Source organism: Copadichromis virginalis, linkage group LG5 (genome assembly GCF_057382275.1).
Source record: "Copadichromis virginalis isolate Kocher_CV1m ecotype Utaka linkage group LG5, C_Virginalis_male_GT1.1, whole genome shotgun sequence".
In the NCBI taxonomy this organism is placed as follows: Eukaryota; Metazoa; Chordata; class Actinopteri; order Cichliformes; family Cichlidae; genus Copadichromis; species Copadichromis virginalis.
This window is the reverse complement of record NC_140622.1, coordinates 13064322-13087875: the sequence shown is the minus strand read 5'-3', so window position 1 is coordinate 13087875 and position 23554 is coordinate 13064322. Positions and strand designations below refer to the sequence as shown.

General features: G+C 44.3%; 1 protein-coding gene and 15 non-coding genes across 17 annotated transcripts in view; all 16 read right to left on the bottom strand.

Annotated features, from left to right (window-relative positions):
• The window catches only part of eogt (EGF domain-specific O-linked N-acetylglucosamine (GlcNAc) transferase), a 75399-nt gene that overhangs the window by 17841 nt on the left and 34004 nt on the right, over nucleotides 1–23554 (bottom strand). The gene's annotated exons all lie outside the window — the stretch shown is intronic.
• On the bottom strand, nucleotides 1014–1086 carry trnar-acg (transfer RNA arginine (anticodon ACG)). Its single transcript has one exon. It is a non-coding gene; the product is annotated as a tRNA-Arg (tRNA).
• On the bottom strand, nucleotides 3050–3122 carry trnar-acg (transfer RNA arginine (anticodon ACG)). Its single transcript has one exon. It is a non-coding gene; the product is annotated as a tRNA-Arg (tRNA).
• On the bottom strand, nucleotides 3232–3304 carry trnar-acg (transfer RNA arginine (anticodon ACG)). The gene has a single exon. It is a non-coding gene; the product is annotated as a tRNA-Arg (tRNA).
• Nucleotides 7077–7149, bottom strand: trnar-acg (transfer RNA arginine (anticodon ACG)). Its single transcript has one exon. It is a non-coding gene; the product is annotated as a tRNA-Arg (tRNA).
• trnar-acg (transfer RNA arginine (anticodon ACG)) lies at nucleotides 7259–7331 on the bottom strand. The gene has a single exon. It is a non-coding gene; the product is annotated as a tRNA-Arg (tRNA).
• trnar-acg (transfer RNA arginine (anticodon ACG)) lies at nucleotides 9100–9172 on the bottom strand. The gene has a single exon. It is a non-coding gene; the product is annotated as a tRNA-Arg (tRNA).
• trnar-acg (transfer RNA arginine (anticodon ACG)) lies at nucleotides 11136–11208 on the bottom strand. Its single transcript has one exon. It is a non-coding gene; the product is annotated as a tRNA-Arg (tRNA).
• Nucleotides 11318–11390, bottom strand: trnar-acg (transfer RNA arginine (anticodon ACG)). Its single transcript has one exon. It is a non-coding gene; the product is annotated as a tRNA-Arg (tRNA).
• trnar-acg (transfer RNA arginine (anticodon ACG)) lies at nucleotides 15163–15235 on the bottom strand. The gene has a single exon. It is a non-coding gene; the product is annotated as a tRNA-Arg (tRNA).
• Nucleotides 15345–15417, bottom strand: trnar-acg (transfer RNA arginine (anticodon ACG)). Its single transcript has one exon. It is a non-coding gene; the product is annotated as a tRNA-Arg (tRNA).
• trnar-acg (transfer RNA arginine (anticodon ACG)) lies at nucleotides 15527–15599 on the bottom strand. The gene has a single exon. It is a non-coding gene; the product is annotated as a tRNA-Arg (tRNA).
• trnar-acg (transfer RNA arginine (anticodon ACG)) lies at nucleotides 17368–17440 on the bottom strand. The gene has a single exon. It is a non-coding gene; the product is annotated as a tRNA-Arg (tRNA).
• On the bottom strand, nucleotides 17550–17622 carry trnar-acg (transfer RNA arginine (anticodon ACG)). The gene has a single exon. It is a non-coding gene; the product is annotated as a tRNA-Arg (tRNA).
• trnar-acg (transfer RNA arginine (anticodon ACG)) lies at nucleotides 21395–21467 on the bottom strand. The gene has a single exon. It is a non-coding gene; the product is annotated as a tRNA-Arg (tRNA).
• Nucleotides 21577–21649, bottom strand: trnar-acg (transfer RNA arginine (anticodon ACG)). Its single transcript has one exon. It is a non-coding gene; the product is annotated as a tRNA-Arg (tRNA).

Below are 23554 nucleotides of genomic sequence, written 5' to 3'. Positions count from 1 at the left end.
AGCTACAGCAAGTCTCTGTTGTTTGCCTAAGTTGTATAAACAGGAGGTAATTTAAAGACCCATTGTCTGCACGATCAACTGTGCTACATACAATATCGAAAGGCTTTTGGCTTCGGTCCTCAAGCCGTCGGTAGGCAGCTGGAAACGCCATCCTCAGAACGCTATGGATTTCATGAAGAAGGTCAGCCATATCGTTATGTAGGCAGAGGACACTACGGTCACTTACAATGGTAGAACTCTCTTCCGTTGTCTTACAGCTACCGAAGAAGTGGTGCTAGTTCACAAGAGCTTACAGGATGACCCCACCCTCACCAACAGGACCACCCTCAACACCAACAAAGTGTGAGTGTGTGGGTGCACCATGAATTCCCCAGTTTAACCCATTGTGGCTAACTCTTATAAGCAGGAAGTGGGAAACAAAGACTGCTAAGTCATCCTGTCCTCGAACACCACTGGTTCAAATATGTGGATGACGCCTGGGTGAAAGTCAAATTTCGGGATGTAAAACCAATCACAGATGACATTAAGGTGGTGCAAAAACACATCAGGTTCACCAGGAAGGATATGAAAAATGACACGCTAGCTTTCTTAGACTGGGAAATTGCCATCAGTAATAGGGGACATTTGAAAGTCATTGCGTAGTGTAAGCCAACGCATACAGTACTTACAGTACTTAAGGTTTGACTCTCATCATCCACAACCTAGCACGACCTAGATGTCATCAGGACGCTATAAGACAGAGGGAACACCATGAGATTGGCTGCTGTGAGTAAATGTGATCATTCTAGCTGGATATTTGTTAAACCTTGGAAGGTACCCAAAGAACGCTACGGGGGAACTGAGCGAGACGAAGGACAAGCTCTGGCTGAAGGAAAACCTTTGGTGATCCCTTATGGTTTTAGGAGTATCAGAGGAGCTCAGATGCACTGTCTGAAAACGCTGTGCCTCGGTGGTTTTCACCCTCCGAAACTGACAGCATTGCTCCCAATATGCACAAAAGCAAGCAGACACTTCGAGCCAGCCAGGAGTCGAACCTAGAATCTTCTGATCCGTAGTCAGATGCGTTATCCATTGCGCCACTGGCCCCCCGCCAAGAAAATCAAAAGGTCAGGTGAGCTCAAAGTTTGTTCTCTGACCAAATTTGTACAATATTTAAGAGCGTATCCATTCCAACACGAAAAAATGCACGCACTGCGAACCAGCCAGCCAGGAGTCGAACCTAGAATCTTCTGATCCGTAGTCAGATGCGTTATCCATTGCGCCACTGGCCCCCTACAAGGATCCCTGAAAGGGCAGGTGAGGTCAGGTGAGGTCAGGTCACACTTCGATCGCCTGCAGAATTCAAAGATAATCCTTCAAAATATTCCAGAAAGCAAAATCTCTTGATGCAGGCTCAAAACATCCAGGTAAGAAAAATCCCACAATGTTGATTCTGTTTATACTGTTTCCAGTTTCCAGGTGAGCACAATCAACTTTGTTGGATTTCCTTACGCGGTTGGTTGAACATCCATCCAGACATTTTGCCTCCCTTTGGCAAGGACTGCCTGAAGCTGCTACGTGAGTATAAGCAGGTGGCATGTAAGATGGCAGACTACAGGAACCGCTTGAGATTTAGCCTCAGACCTAAACAGGCTGGGATTACTCCTAAAAGTCTGCAAATGACATCATCTGTTTAAGGCCTCCAAGCTACTAAAATCTTCCCAAAGCCACAGAATCAGATGCTAAACGAACTGGTGAGAAACATTGATTTACCTACCATGTTTTAAAACCAAAAGAGGAGCTGGGCCCAAAAAGACTTGCAACTCTTCTAGATGACAAAAAGCTTCAAAGGTGATTGAATTCACTGAGAAGTGAATTCAGTCATACTTTTCATGCTGTCTAACACTGCATAAATAGCCTAAGACCAGGGAGTAGAGGCAGGCTCATCTACTTACTGTGCACAAGACACATTGGCATGCGACAGAGCGGGTCCTCCAAGGCCAGTTAAAGAGACAAACACCAAGGATGTGGACAAGTGAGCAAAGATTTTGTCTGGAAGCTACAGCAAGTCTCTGTTGTTTGCCTAAGTTGTATAAACAGGAGGTAATTTAAAGACCCATTGTCTGCACGATCAACTGTGCTACATACAATATCGAAAGGCTTTTGGCTTCGGTCCTCAAGCCGTCGGTAGGCAGCTGGAAACGCCATCCTCAGAACGCTATGGATTTCATGAAGAAGGTCAGCCATATCGTTATGTAGGCAGAGGACACTACGGTCACTTACAATGGTAGAACTCTCTTCCGTTGTCTTACAGCTACCGAAGAAGTGGTGCTAGTTCACAAGAGCTTACAGGATGACCCCACCCTCACCAACAGGACCACCCTCAACACCAACAAAGTGTGAGTGTGTGGGTGCACCATGAATTCCCCAGTTTAACCCATTGTGGCTAACTCTTATAAGCAGGAAGTGGGAAACAAAGACTGCTAAGTCATCCTGTCCTCGAACACCACTGGTTCAAATATGTGGATGACGCCTGGGTGAAAGTCAAATTTCGGGATGTAAAACCAATCACAGATGACATTAAGGTGGTGCAAAAACACATCAGGTTCACCAGGAAGGATATGAAAAATGACACGCTAGCTTTCTTAGACTGGGAAATTGCCATCAGTAATAGGGGACATTTGAAAGTCATTGCGTAGTGTAAGCCAACGCATACAGTACTTACAGTACTTAAGGTTTGACTCTCATCATCCACAACCTAGCACGACCTAGATGTCATCAGGACGCTATAAGACAGAGGGAACACCATGAGATTGGCTGCTGTGAGTAAATGTGATCATTCTAGCTGGATATTTGTTAAACCTAGGAAGGTACCCAAAGTACGCTACGGGGGAACTGAGCGAGACGAAGGACAAGCTCTGGCTGAAGGAAAACCTTTGGTGATCCCTTATGGTTTTAGGAGTATCAGAGGAGCTCAGATGCACTGTCTGAAAACGCTGTGCCTCGGTGGTTTTCACCCTCCGAAACTGACAGCATTGCTCCCAATATGCACAAAAGCAAGCAGACACTTCGAGCCAGCCAGGAGTCGAACCTAGAATCTTCTGATCCGTAGTCAGATGCGTTATCCATTGCGCCACTGGCCCCCCGCCAAGAAAATCAAGAGGTCAGGTGAGCTCAAAGTTTGTTCTCTGACCAAATTTGTACAATATTTAAGAGCGTATCCATTCCAACACGAAAAAAAAGCACGCACTGCGAACCAGCCAGGAGTCGAACCTAGAATCTTCTGATCCGTAGTCAGACGCGTTATCCATTGCGCCACTGGCCCACCTACAACGATCCCTGAAAGGGCAGGTGAGGTCAGGTCACACTTCGATCGCCTGCAGAATTCAAAGATAATCCTTCAAAATATTCCAGAAAGCAAAATCTCTTGATGCAGGCTCAAAACATCCAGGTAAGAAAAATCCCACAATGTTGATTCTGTTTATACTGTTTCCAGTTTCCAGGTGAGCACAATCAACCTTGTCGGATTTCCTTACGCGGTTGGTTGAACATCCATCCAGACATTTTGCCTCCCTTTGGCAAGGACTGCCTGAAGCTGCTACGTGAGTATAAGCAGGTGGCATGTAAGATGGCAGACTACAGGAACCGCTTGAGATTTAGCCTCAGACCTAAACAGGCTGGGATTACTCCTAAAAGTCTGCAAATGACATCATCTGTTTAACACCTGCAAAGCCAGGCTTCTACCTTTCTACCTATAAAACCCGAGAGCAGCCAAATGGCTGGTAGGCTTTTAGCTAAGCTTTAGCTTCAGCCAAGTGGAAGCTAAATTGGCTAGTCATTCATATGTATATTAGGTCGTTACCTGGGAATTCTGGAGGGAGGGGAGTGGGGGTGTGTGATTGAGGGCATGGGGGAGCTGCTAAAAGCTGTGCACTTCCTTTTGTGTTTCATCTTGATGCATTCTCAATCATCCAGGGAAATAAATCTCCAAAAGTCACCAACTTGGAGTGTTTCAGTTTGCCATCTTAGGGAGAAATCAACACACATGGGTGTATGTCCTTTGTTGCGGAGATTTATTGATAAAAACAGTACAAAAAACCAACCATTTGTACACATATTTACGGGCTTTGTGCCTTCAGAACTGCTTTAATTTTCAGCAAGATGATGGAAAGATTCCTTAGACTTTGACATGATAGCATTACACAGTTGCAGTAGATTTGTCAGCGAATATCCATGATGCACATTTCCCATCTAAGGTGCTCTACTGGATTGAGATCTGGTGACTGTGGAGTCCATTTGAGTACTGTGAACAAGGAATGGGAATGGATAAGAATTTAGTAATTCTGATTCTATTATTGATATCACTTACTGATTCGATTCCTCATTGATTCACTTTGACAATGACCACCATTGCTAAGCTGCATACGAAAGACATTACATTGATACAATGTTGTTGCATGTTTGTTGTGATCAGTGTTCGGATCTCTACTCAGAAAAAGTAATTATTACACACATTACACTGAATGCTTTCCCTAAAAGTAATGCAGTATGTTAATTACACCAAGAAAAATTAATTCCTCCACTTTACCATCGCGGTGTTGTGCAATAAAAATAAAAGTTATGTCCATATCCACACCATATACTGCAATGCCATTTCCCTCCTCTGGCACACAACCTGAAATCGGATGGATAAACAAGCAGACTAGCAAATTCAAAAAATTGGATGCTGGGTACCGGTTTTCTACAAGAACCAGTTCACGATTTTTCTATGGTGCCAGTTAATATTACTTTTTATTTTTCGCATGTATCTTTTGACAGTCTAGTCTGGCCATGCATCTTGCGGGGGGTTACCAGGGTTCCATCTCTAAATGACTGCTGGTCAGCAAACCTGGGAAACCCACAGATAATTGGAACTATGGCACGAAACCGCTTCCAAGACATCATGCAACACCTACGCTTTGATGACAAGTCCACCCGCAGTGATCGAGCAAAGTTCGCTGCAATTTCCAGTGTGTGGGGATCATTTGTCACCAACTGCATCACGTGCTACAACCCTGGTCTACATATCACCGTTGATGAACAGCTTTTCCCATCAAAGACTCGGTGCTGTTTCCTGCAGTATATTGCAAGTAAACCTGACAAGTTTGGGACACAAACACACAAATGCAAGAACAATCATGCCACTGTGCGATGTGTTCACTGCAACAGATACACATGTGGTAAATGCAGACTACAGATACCATGGCAGTGCCAGGATTGTGAGTGATTGCTGAAAATGTTGAAATGTACTCACTCACTTTTTATTATTATTTGTAAATATGTGTACAAATGGTTGGTTTTTTGTACTGTTTTTATCAATAAATCTCAGCAACAAAGGACATACACCCATGTGTGTTGATTTCTCCCTAAGATGGCAAACTGAAACACTCCAAGTTGGTGACTTTTGGAGATTTATTTCCCTGGATGATTGAGAATGCATCAAGATGAAACACAAAAGGAAGTGCACAGCTTTTAGCAGCTCCCCCACGCCCTCAATCACACACCCCCACTCCCCTCCCTCCAGAATTCCCAGGTAACAACCTAATATACATATGAATGACTAGCCAATTTAGCTTCCACTTGGCTGAAGCTAAAGCTTAGCTAAAAGCCTACCAGCCATTTGGCAACTCTCCGGGTTTTATAGGTAGAAAAGCCAAATGGCTGGTCTCTGGGAGTTTAAGTTAAGGCCTCCAAGCTACTAAAATCTTCCCAAAGCCACAGAATCAGATGCTAAACGAACTGGTGAGAAACATTGATTTACCTACCATGTTTTAAAACCAAAAGAGGAGCTGGGCCCAAAAAGACTTGCAACTCTTCTAGATGACAAAAAGCTTCAAAGGTGATTGAATTCACTGAGAAGTGAATTCAGTCATACTTTTCATGCTGTCTAACACTGCATAAATAGCCTAAGACCAGGGAGTAGAGGCAGGCTCATCTACTTACTGTGCACAAGACACATTGGCATGCGACAGAGCGGGTCCTCCAAGGCCAGTTAAAGAGACAAACACCAAGGATGTGGACAAGTGAGCAAAGATTTTGTCTGGAAGCTACAGCAAGTCTCTGTTGTTTGCCTAAGTTGTATAAACAGGAGGTAATTTAAAGACCCATTGTCTGCACGATCAACTGTGCTACATACAATATCGAAAGGCTTTTGGCTTCGGTCCTCAAGCCGTCGGTAGGCAGCTGGAAACGCCATCCTCAGAACGCTATGGATTTCATGAAGAAGGTCAGCCATATCGTTATGTAGGCAGAGGACACTACGGTCACTTACAATGGTAGAACTCTCTTCCGTTGTCTTACAGCTACCGAAGAAGTGGTGCTAGTTCACAAGAGCTTACAGGATGACCCCACCCTCACCAACAGGACCACCCTCAACACCAACAAAGTGTGAGTGTGTGGGTGCACCATGAATTCCCCAGTTTAACCCATTGTGGCTAACTCTTATAAGCAGGAAGTGGGAAACAAAGACTGCTAAGTCATCCTGTCCTCGAACACCACTGGTTCAAATATGTGGATGACGCCTGGGTGAAAGTCAAATTTCGGGATGTAAAACCAATCACAGATGACATTAAGGTGGTGCAAAAACACATCAGGTTCACCAGGAAGGATATGAAAAATGACACGCTAGCTTTCTTAGACTGGGAAATTGCCATCAGTAATAGGGGACATTTGAAAGTCATTGCGTAGTGTAAGCCAACGCATACAGTACTTACAGTACTTAAGGTTTGACTCTCATCATCCACAACCTAGCACGACCTAGATGTCATCAGGACGCTATAAGACAGAGGGAACACCATGAGATTGGCTGCTGTGAGTAAATGTGATCATTCTAGCTGGATATTTGTTAAACCTAGGAAGGTACCCAAAGAACGCTACGGGGGAACTGAGCGAGACGAAGGACAAGCTCTGGCTGAAGGAAAACCTTTGGTGATCCCTTATGGTTTTAGGAGTATCAGAGGAGCTCAGATGCACTGTCTGAAAACGCTGTGCCTCGGTGGTTTTCACCCTCCGAAACTGACAGCATTGCTCCCAATATGCACAAAAGCAAGCAGACACTTCGAGCCAGCCAGGAGTCGAACCTAGAATCTTCTGATCCGTAGTCAGATGCGTTATCCATTGCGCCACTGGCCCACCGCCAAGAAAATCAAGAGGTCAGGTGAGGTCAAAGTTTGTTCTCTGACCAAATTTGTACAATATTTAAGAGCGTATCCATTCCAACACGAAAAAAAAGCACGCACTGCGAACCAGCCAGGAGTCGAACCTAGAATCTTCTGATCCGTAGTCAGACGCGTTATCCATTGCGCCACTGGCCCCCTACAACGATCCCTGAAAGGGCAGGTGAGGTCAGGTCACACTTCGATCGCCTGCAGAATTCAAAGATAATCCTTCAAAATATTCCAGAAAGCAAAATCTCTTGATGCAGGCTCAAAACATCCAGGTAAGAAAAATCCCACAATGTTGATTCTGTTTATACTGTTTCCAGTTTCCAGGTGAGCACAATCAACTTTGTCGGATTTCCTTACGCGGTTGGTTGAACATCCATCCAGACATTTTGCCTCCCTTTGGCAAGGACTGCCTGAAGCTGCTACGTGAGTATAAGCAGGTGGCATGTAAGATGGCAGACTACAGGAACCGCTTGAGATTTAGCCTCAGACCTAAACAGGCTGGGATTACTCCTAAAAGTCTGCAAATGACATCATCTGTTTAAGGCCTCCAAGCTACTAAAATCTTCCCAAAGCCACAGAATCAGATGCTAAACGAACTGGTGAGAAACATTGATTTACCTACCATGTTTTAAAACCAAAAGAGGAGCTGGGCCCAAAAAGACTTGCAACTCTTCTAGATGACAAAAAGCTTCAAAGGTGATTGAATTCACTGAGAAGTGAATTCAGTCATACTTTTCATGCTGTCTAACACTGCATAAATAGCCTAAGACCAGGGAGTAGAGGCAGGCTCATCTACTTACTGTGCACAAGACACATTGGCATGCGACAGAGCGGGTCCTCCAAGGCCAGTTAAAGAGACAAACACCAAGGATGTGGACAAGTGAGCAAAGATTTTGTCTGGAAGCTACAGCAAGTCTCTGTTGTTTGCCTAAGTTGTATAAACAGGAGGTAATTTAAAGACCCATTGTCTGCACGATCAACTGTGCTACATACAATATCGAAAGGCTTTTGGCTTCGGTCCTCAAGCCGTCGGTAGGCAGCTGGAAACGCCATCCTCAGAACGCTATGGATTTCATGAAGAAGGTCAGCCATATCGTTATGTAGGCAGAGGACACTACGGTCACTTACAATGGTAGAACTCTCTTCCGTTGTCTTACAGCTACCGAAGAAGTGGTGCTAGTTCACAAGAGCTTACAGGATGACCCCACCCTCACCAACAGGACCACCCTCAACACCAACAAAGTGTGAGTGTGTGGGTGCACCATGAATTCCCCAGTTTAACCCATTGTGGCTAACTCTTATAAGCAGGAAGTGGGAAACAAAGACTGCTAAGTCATCCTGTCCTCGAACACCACTGGTTCAAATATGTGGATGACGCCTGGGTGAAAGTCAAATTTCGGGATGTAAAACCAATCACAGATGACATTAAGGTGGTGCAAAAACACATCAGGTTCACCAGGAAGGATATGAAAAATGACACGCTAGCTTTCTTAGACTGGGAAATTGCCATCAGTAATAGGGGACATTTGAAAGTCATTGCGTAGTGTAAGCCAACGCATACAGTACTTACAGTACTTAAGGTTTGACTCTCATCATCCACAACCTAGCACGACCTAGATGTCATCAGGACGCTATAAGACAGAGGGAACACCATGAGATTGGCTGCTGTGAGTAAATGTGATCATTCTAGCTGGATATTTGTTAAACCTTGGAAGGTACCCAAAGAACGCTACGGGGGAACTGAGCGAGACGAAGGACAAGCTCTGGCTGAAGGAAAACCTTTGGTGATCCCTTATGGTTTTAGGAGTATCAGAGGAGCTCAGATGCACTGTCTGAAAACGCTGTGCCTCGGTGGTTTTCACCCTCCGAAACTGACAGCATTGCTCCCAATATGCACAAAAGCAAGCAGACACTTCGAGCCAGCCAGGAGTCGAACCTAGAATCTTCTGATCCGTAGTCAGATGCGTTATCCATTGCGCCACTGGCCCCCCGCCAAGAAAATCAAAAGGTCAGGTGAGCTCAAAGTTTGTTCTCTGACCAAATTTGTACAATATTTAAGAGCGTATCCATTCCAACACGAAAAAATGCACGCACTGCGAACCAGCCAGCCAGGAGTCGAACCTAGAATCTTCTGATCCGTAGTCAGATGCGTTATCCATTGCGCCACTGGCCCCCTACAAGGATCCCTGAAAGGGCAGGTGAGGTCAGGTGAGGTCAGGTCACACTTCGATCGCCTGCAGAATTCAAAGATAATCCTTCAAAATATTCCAGAAAGCAAAATCTCTTGATGCAGGCTCAAAACATCCAGGTAAGAAAAATCCCACAATGTTGATTCTGTTTATACTGTTTCCAGTTTCCAGGTGAGCACAATCAACTTTGTTGGATTTCCTTACGCGGTTGGTTGAACATCCATCCAGACATTTTGCCTCCCTTTGGCAAGGACTGCCTGAAGCTGCTACGTGAGTATAAGCAGGTGGCATGTAAGATGGCAGACTACAGGAACCGCTTGAGATTTAGCCTCAGACCTAAACAGGCTGGGATTACTCCTAAAAGTCTGCAAATGACATCATCTGTTTAAGGCCTCCAAGCTACTAAAATCTTCCCAAAGCCACAGAATCAGATGCTAAACGAACTGGTGAGAAACATTGATTTACCTACCATGTTTTAAAACCAAAAGAGGAGCTGGGCCCAAAAAGACTTGCAACTCTTCTAGATGACAAAAAGCTTCAAAGGTGATTGAATTCACTGAGAAGTGAATTCAGTCATACTTTTCATGCTGTCTAACACTGCATAAATAGCCTAAGACCAGGGAGTAGAGGCAGGCTCATCTACTTACTGTGCACAAGACACATTGGCATGCGACAGAGCGGGTCCTCCAAGGCCAGTTAAAGAGACAAACACCAAGGATGTGGACAAGTGAGCAAAGATTTTGTCTGGAAGCTACAGCAAGTCTCTGTTGTTTGCCTAAGTTGTATAAACAGGAGGTAATTTAAAGACCCATTGTCTGCACGATCAACTGTGCTACATACAATATCGAAAGGCTTTTGGCTTCGGTCCTCAAGCCGTCGGTAGGCAGCTGGAAACGCCATCCTCAGAACGCTATGGATTTCATGAAGAAGGTCAGCCATATCGTTATGTAGGCAGAGGACACTACGGTCACTTACAATGGTAGAACTCTCTTCCGTTGTCTTACAGCTACCGAAGAAGTGGTGCTAGTTCACAAGAGCTTACAGGATGACCCCACCCTCACCAACAGGACCACCCTCAACACCAACAAAGTGTGAGTGTGTGGGTGCACCATGAATTCCCCAGTTTAACCCATTGTGGCTAACTCTTATAAGCAGGAAGTGGGAAACAAAGACTGCTAAGTCATCCTGTCCTCGAACACCACTGGTTCAAATATGTGGATGACGCCTGGGTGAAAGTCAAATTTCGGGATGTAAAACCAATCACAGATGACATTAAGGTGGTGCAAAAACACATCAGGTTCACCAGGAAGGATATGAAAAATGACACGCTAGCTTTCTTAGACTGGGAAATTGCCATCAGTAATAGGGGACATTTGAAAGTCATTGCGTAGTGTAAGCCAACGCATACAGTACTTACAGTACTTAAGGTTTGACTCTCATCATCCACAACCTAGCACGACCTAGATGTCATCAGGACGCTATAAGACAGAGGGAACACCATGAGATTGGCTGCTGTGAGTAAATGTGATCATTCTAGCTGGATATTTGTTAAACCTAGGAAGGTACCCAAAGTACGCTACGGGGGAACTGAGCGAGACGAAGGACAAGCTCTGGCTGAAGGAAAACCTTTGGTGATCCCTTATGGTTTTAGGAGTATCAGAGGAGCTCAGATGCACTGTCTGAAAACGCTGTGCCTCGGTGGTTTTCACCCTCCGAAACTGACAGCATTGCTCCCAATATGCACAAAAGCAAGCAGACACTTCGAGCCAGCCAGGAGTCGAACCTAGAATCTTCTGATCCGTAGTCAGATGCGTTATCCATTGCGCCACTGGCCCCCCGCCAAGAAAATCAAGAGGTCAGGTGAGCTCAAAGTTTGTTCTCTGACCAAATTTGTACAATATTTAAGAGCGTATCCATTCCAACACGAAAAAAAAGCACGCACTGCGAACCAGCCAGGAGTCGAACCTAGAATCTTCTGATCCGTAGTCAGACGCGTTATCCATTGCGCCACTGGCCCACCTACAACGATCCCTGAAAGGGCAGGTGAGGTCAGGTCACACTTCGATCGCCTGCAGAATTCAAAGATAATCCTTCAAAATATTCCAGAAAGCAAAATCTCTTGATGCAGGCTCAAAACATCCAGGTAAGAAAAATCCCACAATGTTGATTCTGTTTATACTGTTTCCAGTTTCCAGGTGAGCACAATCAACCTTGTCGGATTTCCTTACGCGGTTGGTTGAACATCCATCCAGACATTTTGCCTCCCTTTGGCAAGGACTGCCTGAAGCTGCTACGTGAGTATAAGCAGGTGGCATGTAAGATGGCAGACTACAGGAACCGCTTGAGATTTAGCCTCAGACCTAAACAGGCTGGGATTACTCCTAAAAGTCTGCAAATGACATCATCTGTTTAACACCTGCAAAGCCAGGCTTCTACCTTTCTACCTATAAAACCCGAGAGCAGCCAAATGGCTGGTAGGCTTTTAGCTAAGCTTTAGCTTCAGCCAAGTGGAAGCTAAATTGGCTAGTCATTCATATGTATATTAGGTCGTTACCTGGGAATTCTGGAGGGAGGGGAGTGGGGGTGTGTGATTGAGGGCATGGGGGAGCTGCTAAAAGCTGTGCACTTCCTTTTGTGTTTCATCTTGATGCATTCTCAATCATCCAGGGAAATAAATCTCCAAAAGTCACCAACTTGGAGTGTTTCAGTTTGCCATCTTAGGGAGAAATCAACACACATGGGTGTATGTCCTTTGTTGCGGAGATTTATTGATAAAAACAGTACAAAAAACCAACCATTTGTACACATATTTACGGGCTTTGTGCCTTCAGAACTGCTTTAATTTTCAGCAAGATGATGGAAAGATTCCTTAGACTTTGACATGATAGCATTACACAGTTGCAGTAGATTTGTCAGCGAATATCCATGATGCACATTTCCCATCTAAGGTGCTCTACTGGATTGAGATCTGGTGACTGTGGAGTCCATTTGAGTACTGTGAACAAGGAATGGGAATGGATAAGAATTTAGTAATTCTGATTCTATTATTGATATCACTTACTGATTCGATTCCTCATTGATTCACTTTGACAATGACCACCATTGCTAAGCTGCATACGAAAGACATTACATTGATACAATGTTGTTGCATGTTTGTTGTGATCAGTGTTCGGATCTCTACTCAGAAAAAGTAATTATTACACACATTACACTGAATGCTTTCCCTAAAAGTAATGCAGTATGTTAATTACACCAAGAAAAATTAATTCCTCCACTTTACCATCGCGGTGTTGTGCAATAAAAATAAAAGTTATGTCCATATCCACACCATATACTGCAATGCCATTTCCCTCCTCTGGCACACAACCTGAAATCGGATGGATAAACAAGCAGACTAGCAAATTCAAAAAATTGGATGCTGGGTACCGGTTTTCTACAAGAACCAGTTCACGATTTTTCTATGGTGCCAGTTAATATTACTTTTTATTTTTCGCATGTATCTTTTGACAGTCTAGTCTGGCCATGCATCTTGCGGGGGGTTACCAGGGTTCCATCTCTAAATGACTGCTGGTCAGCAAACCTGGGAAACCCACAGATAATTGGAACTATGGCACGAAACCGCTTCCAAGACATCATGCAACACCTACGCTTTGATGACAAGTCCACCCGCAGTGATCGAGCAAAGTTCGCTGCAATTTCCAGTGTGTGGGGATCATTTGTCACCAACTGCATCACGTGCTACAACCCTGGTCTACATATCACCGTTGATGAACAGCTTTTCCCATCAAAGACTCGGTGCTGTTTCCTGCAGTATATTGCAAGTAAACCTGACAAATTTGGGACACAAACACACAAATGCAAGAACAATCATGCCACTGTGCGATGTGTTCACTGCAACAGATACACATGTGGTAAATGCAGACTACAGATACCATGGCAGTGCCAGGATTGTGAGTGATTGCTGAAAATGTTGAAATGTACTCACTCACTTTTTATTATTATTTGTAAATATGTGTACAAATGGTTGGTTTTTTGTACTGTTTTTATCAATAAATCTCAGCAACAAAGGACATACACCCATGTGTGTTGATTTCTCCCTAAGATGGCAAACTGAAACACTCCAAGTTGGTGACTTTTGGAGATTTATTTCCCTGGATGATTGAGAATGCATCAAGATGAAACACAAAAGGAAGTGCACAGCTTTTAGCAGCTCCCCCACGCCCTCAATCACACACCCCCACTCCCCTCCCTCCAGAATTCCCAGGTAACAACCTAATATACATATGAATGACTAGCCAATTTAGCTTCCACTTGGCTGAAGCTAAAGCTTAGCTAAAAGCCTACCAGCCATTTGGCAACTCTCCGGGTTTTATAGGTAGAAAAGCCAAATGGCTGGTCTCTGGGAGTTTAAGTTAAGGCCTCCAAGCTACTAAAATCTTCCCAAAGCCACAGAATCAGATGCTAAACGAACTGGTGAGAAACATTGATTTACCTACCATGTTTTAAAACCAAAAGAGGAGCTGGGCCCAAAAAGACTTGCAACTCTTCTAGATGACAAAAAGCTTCAAAGGTGATTGAATTCACTGAGAAGTGAATTCAGTCATACTTTTCATGCTGTCTAACACTGCATAAATAGCCTAAGACCAGGGAGTAGAGGCAGGCTCATCTACTTACTGTGCACAAGACACATTGGCATGCGACAGAGCGGGTCCTCCAAGGCCAGTTAAAGAGACAAACACCAAGGATGTGGACAAGTGAGCAAAGATTTTGTCTGGAAGCTACAGCAAGTCTCTGTTGTTTGCCTAAGTTGTATAAACAGGAGGTAATTTAAAGACCCATTGTCTGCACGATCAACTGTGCTACATACAATATCGAAAGGCTTTTGGCTTCGGTCCTCAAGCCGTCGGTAGGCAGCTGGAAACGCCATCCTCAGAACGCTATGGATTTCATGAAGAAGGTCAGCCATATCGTTATGTAGGCAGAGGACACTACGGTCACTTACAATGGTAGAACTCTCTTCCGTTGTCTTACAGCTACCGAAGAAGTGGTGCTAGTTCACAAGAGCTTACAGGATGACCCCACCCTCACCAACAGGACCACCCTCAACACCAACAAAGTGTGAGTGTGTGGGTGCACCATGAATTCCCCAGTTTAACCCATTGTGGCTAACTCTTATAAGCAGGAAGTGGGAAACAAAGACTGCTAAGTCATCCTGTCCTCGAACACCACTGGTTCAAATATGTGGATGACGCCTGGGTGAAAGTCAAATTTCGGGATGTAAAACCAATCACAGATGACATTAAGGTGGTGCAAAAACACATCAGGTTCACCAGGAAGGATATGAAAAATGACACGCTAGCTTTCTTAGACTGGGAAATTGCCATCAGTAATAGGGGACATTTGAAAGTCATTGCGTAGTGTAAGCCAACGCATACAGTACTTACAGTACTTAAGGTTTGACTCTCATCATCCACAACCTAGCACGACCTAGATGTCATCAGGACGCTATAAGACAGAGGGAACACCATGAGATTGGCTGCTGTGAGTAAATGTGATCATTCTAGCTGGATATTTGTTAAACCTAGGAAGGTACCCAAAGAACGCTACGGGGGAACTGAGCGAGACGAAGGACAAGCTCTGGCTGAAGGAAAACCTTTGGTGATCCCTTATGGTTTTAGGAGTATCAGAGGAGCTCAGATGCACTGTCTGAAAACGCTGTGCCTCGGTGGTTTTCACCCTCCGAAACTGACAGCATTGCTCCCAATATGCACAAAAGCAAGCAGACACTTCGAGCCAGCCAGGAGTCGAACCTAGAATCTTCTGATCCGTAGTCAGATGCGTTATCCATTGCGCCACTGGCCCACCGCCAAGAAAATCAAAAGGTCAGGTGAGGTCAAAGTTTGTTCTCTGACCAAATTTGTACAATATTTAAGAGCGTATCCATTCCAACACGAAAAAAAAGCACGCGTTGCGAGCCAGCCAGGAGTCGAACCTAGAATCTTCTGATCCGTAGTCAGATGCGTTATCCATTGCGCCACTGGCACCCGGCTAAGAAAATCAAGAGGTCAGGTGAGCTCAAAGTTTGTTCTCTGACCAAATTTGTACAATATTTAAGAGCGTATCCATTCCAACACGAAAAAAAAGCACGCACTGCGAACCAGCCAGGAGTCGAACCTAGAATCTTCTGATCCGTAGTCAGACGCGTTATCCATTGCGCCACTGGCCCCCTACAACGATCCCTGAAAGGGCAGGTGAGGTCAGGTCACACTTCGATCGCCTGCAGAATTCAAAGATAATCCTTCAAAATATTCCAGAAAGCAAAATCTCTTGATGCAGGCTCAAAACATCCAGGTAAGAAAAATCCCACAATGTTGATTCTGTTTATACTGTTTCCAGTTTCCAGGTGAGCACAATCAACTTTGTTGGATTTCCTTACGCGGTTGGTTGAACATCCATCCAGACATTTTGCCTCCCTTTGGCAAGGAATGCCTGAAGCTGCTACGTGAGTATAAGCAGGTGGCATGTAAGATGGCAGACTACAGGAACCGCTTGAGATTTAGCCTCAGACCTAAACAGGCTGGGATTACTCCTAAAAGTCTGCAAATGACATCATCTGTTTAAGGCCTCCAAGCTACTAAAATCTTCCCAAAGCCACAGAATCAGATGCTAAACGAACTGGTGAGAAACATTGATTTACCTACCATGTTTTAAAACCAAAAGAGGAGCTGGGCCCAAAAAGACTTGCAACTCTTCTAGATGACAAAAAGCTTCAAAGGTGATTGAATTCACTGAGAAGTGAATTCAGTCATACTTTTCATGCTGTCTAACACTGCATAAATAGCCTAAGACCAGGGAGTAGAGGCAGGCTCATCTACTTACTGTGCACAAGACACATTGGCATGCGACAGAGCGGGTCCTCCAAGGCCAGTTAAAGAGACAAACACCAAGGATGTGGACAAGTGAGCAAAGATTTTGTCTGGAAGCTACAGCAAGTCTCTGTTGTTTGCCTAAGTTGTATAAACAGGAGGTAATTTAAAGACCCATTGTCTGCACGATCAACTGTGCTACATACAATATCGAAAGGCTTTTGGCTTCGGTCCTCAAGCCGTCGGTAGGCAGCTGGAAACGCCATCCTCAGAACGCTATGGATTTCATGAAGAAGGTCAGCCATATCGTTATGTAGGCAGAGGACACTACGGTCACTTACAATGGTAGAACTCTCTTCCGTTGTCTTACAGCTACCGAAGAAGTGGTGCTAGTTCACAAGAGCTTACAGGATGACCCCACCCTCACCAACAGGACCACCCTCAACACCAACAAAGTGTGAGTGTGTGGGTGCACCATGAATTCCCCAGTTTAACCCATTGTGGCTAACTCTTATAAGCAGGAAGTGGGAAACAAAGACTGCTAAGTCATCCTGTCCTCGAACACCACTGGTTCAAATATGTGGATGACGCCTGGGTGAAAGTCAAATTTCGGGATGTAAAACCAATCACAGATGACATTAAGGTGGTGCAAAAACACATCAGGTTCACCAGGAAGGATATGAAAAATGACACGCTAGCTTTCTTAGACTGGGAAATTGCCATCAGTAATAGGGGACATTTGAAAGTCATTGCGTAGTGTAAGCCAACGCATACAGTACTTACAGTACTTAAGGTTTGACTCTCATCATCCACAACCTAGCACGACCTAGATGTCATCAGGACGCTATAAGACAGAGGGAACACCATGAGATTGGCTGCTGTGAGTAAATGTGATCATTCTAGCTGGATATTTGTTAAACCTAGGAAGGTACCCAAAGTACGCTACGGGGGAACTGAGCGAGACGAAGGACAAGCTCTGGCTGAAGGAAAACCTTTGGTGATCCCTTATGGTTTTAGGAGTATCAGAGGAGCTCAGATGCACTGTCTGAAAACGCTGTGCCTCGGTGGTTTTCACCCTCCGAAACTGACAGCATTGCTCCCAATATGCACAAAAGCAAGCAGACACTTCGAGCCAGCCAGGAGTCGAACCTAGAATCTTCTGATCCGTAGTCAGATGCGTTATCCATTGCGCCACTGGCCCCCCGCCAAGAAAATCAAGAGGTCAGGTGAGCTCAAAGTTTGTTCTCTGACCAAATTTGTACAATATTTAAGAGCGTATCCATTCCAACACGAAAAAAAAGCACGCACTGCGAACCAGCCAGGAGTCGAACCTAGAATCTTCTGATCCGTAGTCAGACGCGTTATCCATTGCGCCACTGGCCCACCTACAACGATCCCTGAAAGGGCAGGTGAGGTCAGGTCACACTTCGATCGCCTGCAGAATTCAAAGATAATCCTTCAAAATATTCCAGAAAGCAAAATCTCTTGATGCAGGCTCAAAACATCCAGGTAAGAAAAATCCCACAATGTTGATTCTGTTTATACTGTTTCCAGTTTCCAGGTGAGCACAATCAACCTTGTCGGATTTCCTTACGCGGTTGGTTGAACATCCATCCAGACATTTTGCCTCCCTTTGGCAAGGACTGCCTGAAGCTGCTACGTGAGTATAAGCAGGTGGCATGTAAGATGGCAGACTACAGGAACCGCTTGAGATTTAGCCTCAGACCTAAACAGGCTGGGATTACTCCTAAAAGTCTGCAAATGACATCATCTGTTTAACACCTGCAAAGCCAGGCTTCTACCTTTCTACCTATAAAACCCGAGAGCAGCCAAATGGCTGGTAGGCTTTTAGCTAAGCTTTAGCTTCAGCCAAGTGGAAGCTAAATTGGCTAGTCATTCATATGTATATTAGGTCGTTACCTGGGAATTCTGGAGGGAGGGGAGTGGGGGTGTGTGATTGAGGGCATGGGGGAGCTGCTAAAAGCTGTGCACTTCCTTTTGTGTTTCATCTTGATGCATTCTCAATCATCCAGGGAAATAAATCTCCAAAAGTCACCAACTTGGAGTGTTTCAGTTTGCCATCTTAGGGAGAAATCAACACACATGGGTGTATGTCCTTTGTTGCGGAGATTTATTGATAAAAACAGTACAAAAAACCAACCATTTGTACACATATTTACGGGCTTTGTGCCTTCAGAACTGCTTTAATTTTCAGCAAGATGATGGAAAGATTCCTTAGACTTTGACATGATAGCATTACACAGTTGCAGTAGATTTGTCAGCGAATATCCATGATGCACATTTCCCATCTAAGGTGCTCTACTGGATTGAGATCTGGTGACTGTGGAGTCCATTTGAGTACTGTGAACAAGGAATGGGAATGGATAAGAATTTAGTAATTCTGATTCTATTATTGATATCACTTACTGATTCGATTCCTCATTGATTCACTTTGACAATGACCACCATTGCTAAGCTGCATACGAAAGACATTACATTGATACAATGTTGTTGCATGTTTGTTGTGATCAGTGTTCGGATCTCTACTCAGAAAAAGTAATTATTACACACATTACACTGAATGCTTTCCCTAAAAGTAATGCAGTATGTTAATTACACCAAGAAAAATTAATTCCTCCACTTTACCATCGCGGTGTTGTGCAATAAAAATAAAAGTTATGTCCATATCCACACCATATACTGCAATGCCATTTCCCTCCTCTGGCACACAACCTGAAATCGGATGGATAAACAAGCAGACTAGCAAATTCAAAAAATTGGATGCTGGGTACCGGTTTTCTACAAGAACCAGTTCACGATTTTTCTATGGTGCCAGTTAATATTACTTTTTATTTTTCGCATGTATCTTTTGACAGTCTAGTCTGGCCATGCATCTTGCGGGGGGTTACCAGGGTTCCATCTCTAAATGACTGCTGGTCAGCAAACCTGGGAAACCCACAGATAATTGGAACTATGGCACGAAACCACTTCCAAGACATCATGCAACACCTACGCTTTGATGACAAGTCCACCCGCAGTGATCGAGCAAAGTTCGCTGCAATTTCCAGTGTGTGGGGATCATTTGTCACCAACTGCATCACGTGCTACAACCCTGGTCTACATATCACCGTTGATGAACAGCTTTTCCCATCAAAGACTCGGTGCTGTTTCCTGCAGTATATTGCAAGTAAACCTGACAAGTTTGGGACACAAACACACAAATGCAAGAACAATCATGCCACTGTGCGATGTGTTCACTGCAACAGATACACATGTGGTAAATGCAGACTACAGATACCATGGCAGTGCCAGGATTGTGAGTGATTGCTGAAAATGTTGAAATGTACTCACTCACTTTTTATTATTATTTGTAAATATGTGTACAAATGGTTGGTTTTTTGTACTGTTTTTATCAATAAATCTCAGCAACAAAGGACATACACCCATGTGTGTTGATTTCTCCCTAAGATGGCAAACTGAAACACTCCAAGTTGGTGACTTTTGGAGATTTATTTCCCTGGATGATTGAGAATGCATCAAGATGAAACACAAAAGGAAGTGCACAGCTTTTAGCAGCTCCCCCACGCCCTCAATCACACACCCCCACTCCCCTCCCTCCAGAATTCCCAGGTAACAACCTAATATACATATGAATGACTAGCCAATTTAGCTTCCACTTGGCTGAAGCTAAAGCTTAGCTAAAAGCCTACCAGCCATTTGGCAACTCTCCGGGTTTTATAGGTAGAAAAGCCAAATGGCTGGTCTCTGGGAGTTTAAGTTAAGGCCTCCAAGCTACTAAAATCTTCCCAAAGCCACAGAATCAGATGCTAAACGAACTGGTGAGAAACATTGATTTACCTACCATGTTTTAAAACCAAAAGAGGAGCTGGGCCCAAAAAGACTTGCAACTCTTCTAGATGACAAAAAGCTTCAAAGGTGATTGAATTCACTGAGAAGTGAATTCAGTCATACTTTTCATGCTGTCTAACACTGCATAAATAGCCTAAGACCAGGGAGTAGAGGCAGGCTCATCTACTTACTGTGCACAAGACACATTGGCATGCGACAGAGCGGGTCCTCCAAGGCCAGTTAAAGAGACAAACACCAAGGATGTGGACAAGTGAGCAAAGATTTTGTCTGGAAGCTACAGCAAGTCTCTGTTGTTTGCCTAAGTTGTATAAACAGGAGGTAATTTAAAGACCCATTGTCTGCACGATCAACTGTGCTACATACAATATCGAAAGGCTTTTGGCTTCGGTCCTCAAGCCGTCGGTAGGCAGCTGGAAACGCCATCCTCAGAACGCTATGGATTTCATGAAGAAGGTCAGCCATATCGTTATGTAGGCAGAGGACACTACGGTCACTTACAATGGTAGAACTCTCTTCCGTTGTCTTACAGCTACCGAAGAAGTGGTGCTAGTTCACAAGAGCTTACAGGATGACCCCACCCTCACCAACAGGACCACCCTCAACACCAACAAAGTGTGAGTGTGTGGGTGCACCATGAATTCCCCAGTTTAACCCATTGTGGCTAACTCTTATAAGCAGGAAGTGGGAAACAAAGACTGCTAAGTCATCCTGTCCTCGAACACCACTGGTTCAAATATGTGGATGACGCCTGGGTGAAAGTCAAATTTCGGGATGTAAAACCAATCACAGATGACATTAAGGTGGTGCAAAAACACATCAGGTTCACCAGGAAGGATATGAAAAATGACACGCTAGCTTTCTTAGACTGGGAAATTGCCATCAGTAATAGGGGACATTTGAAAGTCATTGCGTAGTGTAAGCCAACGCATACAGTACTTACAGTACTTAAGGTTTGACTCTCATCATCCACAACCTAGCACGACCTAGATGTCATCAGGACGCTATAAGACAGAGGGAACACCATGAGATTGGCTGCTGTGAGTAAATGTGATCATTCTAGCTGGATATTTGTTAAACCTAGGAAGGTACCCAAAGAACGCTACGGGGGAACTGAGCGAGACGAAGGACAAGCTCTGGCTGAAGGAAAACCTTTGGTGATCCCTTATGGTTTTAGGAGTATCAGAGGAGCTCAGATGCACTGTCTGAAAACGCTGTGCCTCGGTGGTTTTCACCCTCCGAAACTGACAGCATTGCTCCCAATATGCACAAAAGCAAGCAGACACTTCGAGCCAGCCAGGAGTCGAACCTAGAATCTTCTGATCCGTAGTCAGATGCGTTATCCATTGCGCCACTGGCCCCCCGCCAAGAAAATCAAGAGGTCAGGTGAGGTCAAAGTTTGTTCTCTGACCAAATTTGTACAATATTTAAGAGCGTATCCATTCCAACACGAAAAAAAAGCACGCACTGCGAACCAGCCAGGAGTCGAACCTAGAATCTTCTGATCCGTAGTCAGACGCGTTATCCATTGCGCCACTGGCCCACCTACAACGGTCCCTGAAAGGGCAGGTGAGGTCAGGTCACACTTCGATCGCCTGCAGAATTCAAAGATAATCCTTCAAAATATTCCAGAAAGCAAAATCTCTTGATGCAGGCTCAAAACATCCAGGTAAGAAAAATCCCACAATGTTGATTCTGTTTCCAGTTTCCAGGTGAGCACAATCAACCTTGTCGGATTTCCTTACGCGGTTGGTTGAACATCCATCCAGACATTTTGCCTCCCTTTGGCAAGGACTGCCTGAAGCTGCTACGTGAGTATAAGCAGGTGGCATGTAAGATGGCAGACTACAGGAACCGCTTGAGATTTAGCCTCAGACCTAAACAGGCTGGGATTACTCCTAAAAGTCTGCAAATGACATCATCTGTTTAACACCTGCAAAGCCAGGCTTCTACCTTTCTACCTATAAAACCCGAGAGCAGCCAAATGGCTGGTAGGCTTTTAGCTAAGCTTTAGCTTCAGCCAAGTGGAAGCTAAATTTGCTAGTCATTCATATGTATATTAGGTCGTTACCTGGGAATTCTGGAGGGAGGGGAGTGGGGGTGTGTGATTGAGGGCATGGGGGAGCTGCTAAAAGCTGTGCACTTCCTTTTGTGTTTCATCTTGATGCATTCTCAATCATCCAGGGAAATAAATCTCCAAAAGTCACCAACTTGGAGTGTTTCAGTTTGCCATCTTAGGGAGAAATCAACACACATGGGTGTATGTCCTTTGTTGCGGAGATTTATTGATAAAAACAGTACAAAAAACCAACCATTTGTACACATATTTACGGGCTTTGTGCCTTCAGAACTGCTTTAATTTTCAGCAAGATGATGGAAAGATTCCTTAGACTTTGACATGATAGCATTACACAGTTGCAGTAGATTTGTCAGCGAATATCCATGATGCACATTTCCCATCTAAGGTGCTCTACTGGATTGAGATCTGGTGACTGTGGAGTCCATTTGAGTACTGTGAACAAGGAATGGGAATGGATAAGAATTTAGTAATTCTGATTCTATTATTGATATCACTTACTGATTCGATTCCTCATTGATTCACTTTGACAATGACCACCATTGCTAAGCTGCATACGAAAGACATTACATTGATACAATGTTGTTGCATGTTTGTTGTGATCAGTGTTCGGATCTCTACTCAGAAAAAGTAATTATTACACACATTACACTGAATGCTTTCCCTAAAAGTAATGCAGTATGTTAATTACACCAAGAAAAATTAATTCCTCCACTTTACCATCGCGGTGTTGTGCAATAAAAATAAAAGTTATGTCCATATCCACACCATATACTGCAATGCCATTTCCCTCCTCTGGCACACAACCTGAAATCGGATGGATAAACAAGCAGACTAGCAAATTCAAAAAATTGGATGCTGGGTACCGGTTTTCTACAAGAACCAGTTCACGATTTTTCTATGGTGCCAGTTAATATTACTTTTTATTTTTCGCATGTATCTTTTGACAGTCTAGTCTGGCCATGCATCTTGCGGGGGGTTACCAGGGTTCCATCTCTAAATGACTGCTGGTCAGCAAACCTGGGAAACCCACAGATAATTGGAACTATGGCACGAAACCACTTCCAAGACATCATGCAACACCTACGCTTTGATGACAAGTCCACCCGCAGTGATCGAGCAAAGTTCGCTGCAATTTCCAGTGTGTGGGGATCATTTGTCACCAACTGCATCACGTGCTACAACCCTGGTCTACATATCACCGTTGATGAACAGCTTTTCCCATCAAAGACTCGGTGCTGTTTCCTGCAGTATATTGCAAGTAAACCTGACAAGTTTGGGACACAAACACACAAATGCAAGAACAATCATGCCACTGTGCGATGTGTTCACTGCAACAGATACACATGTGGTAAATGCAGACTACAGATA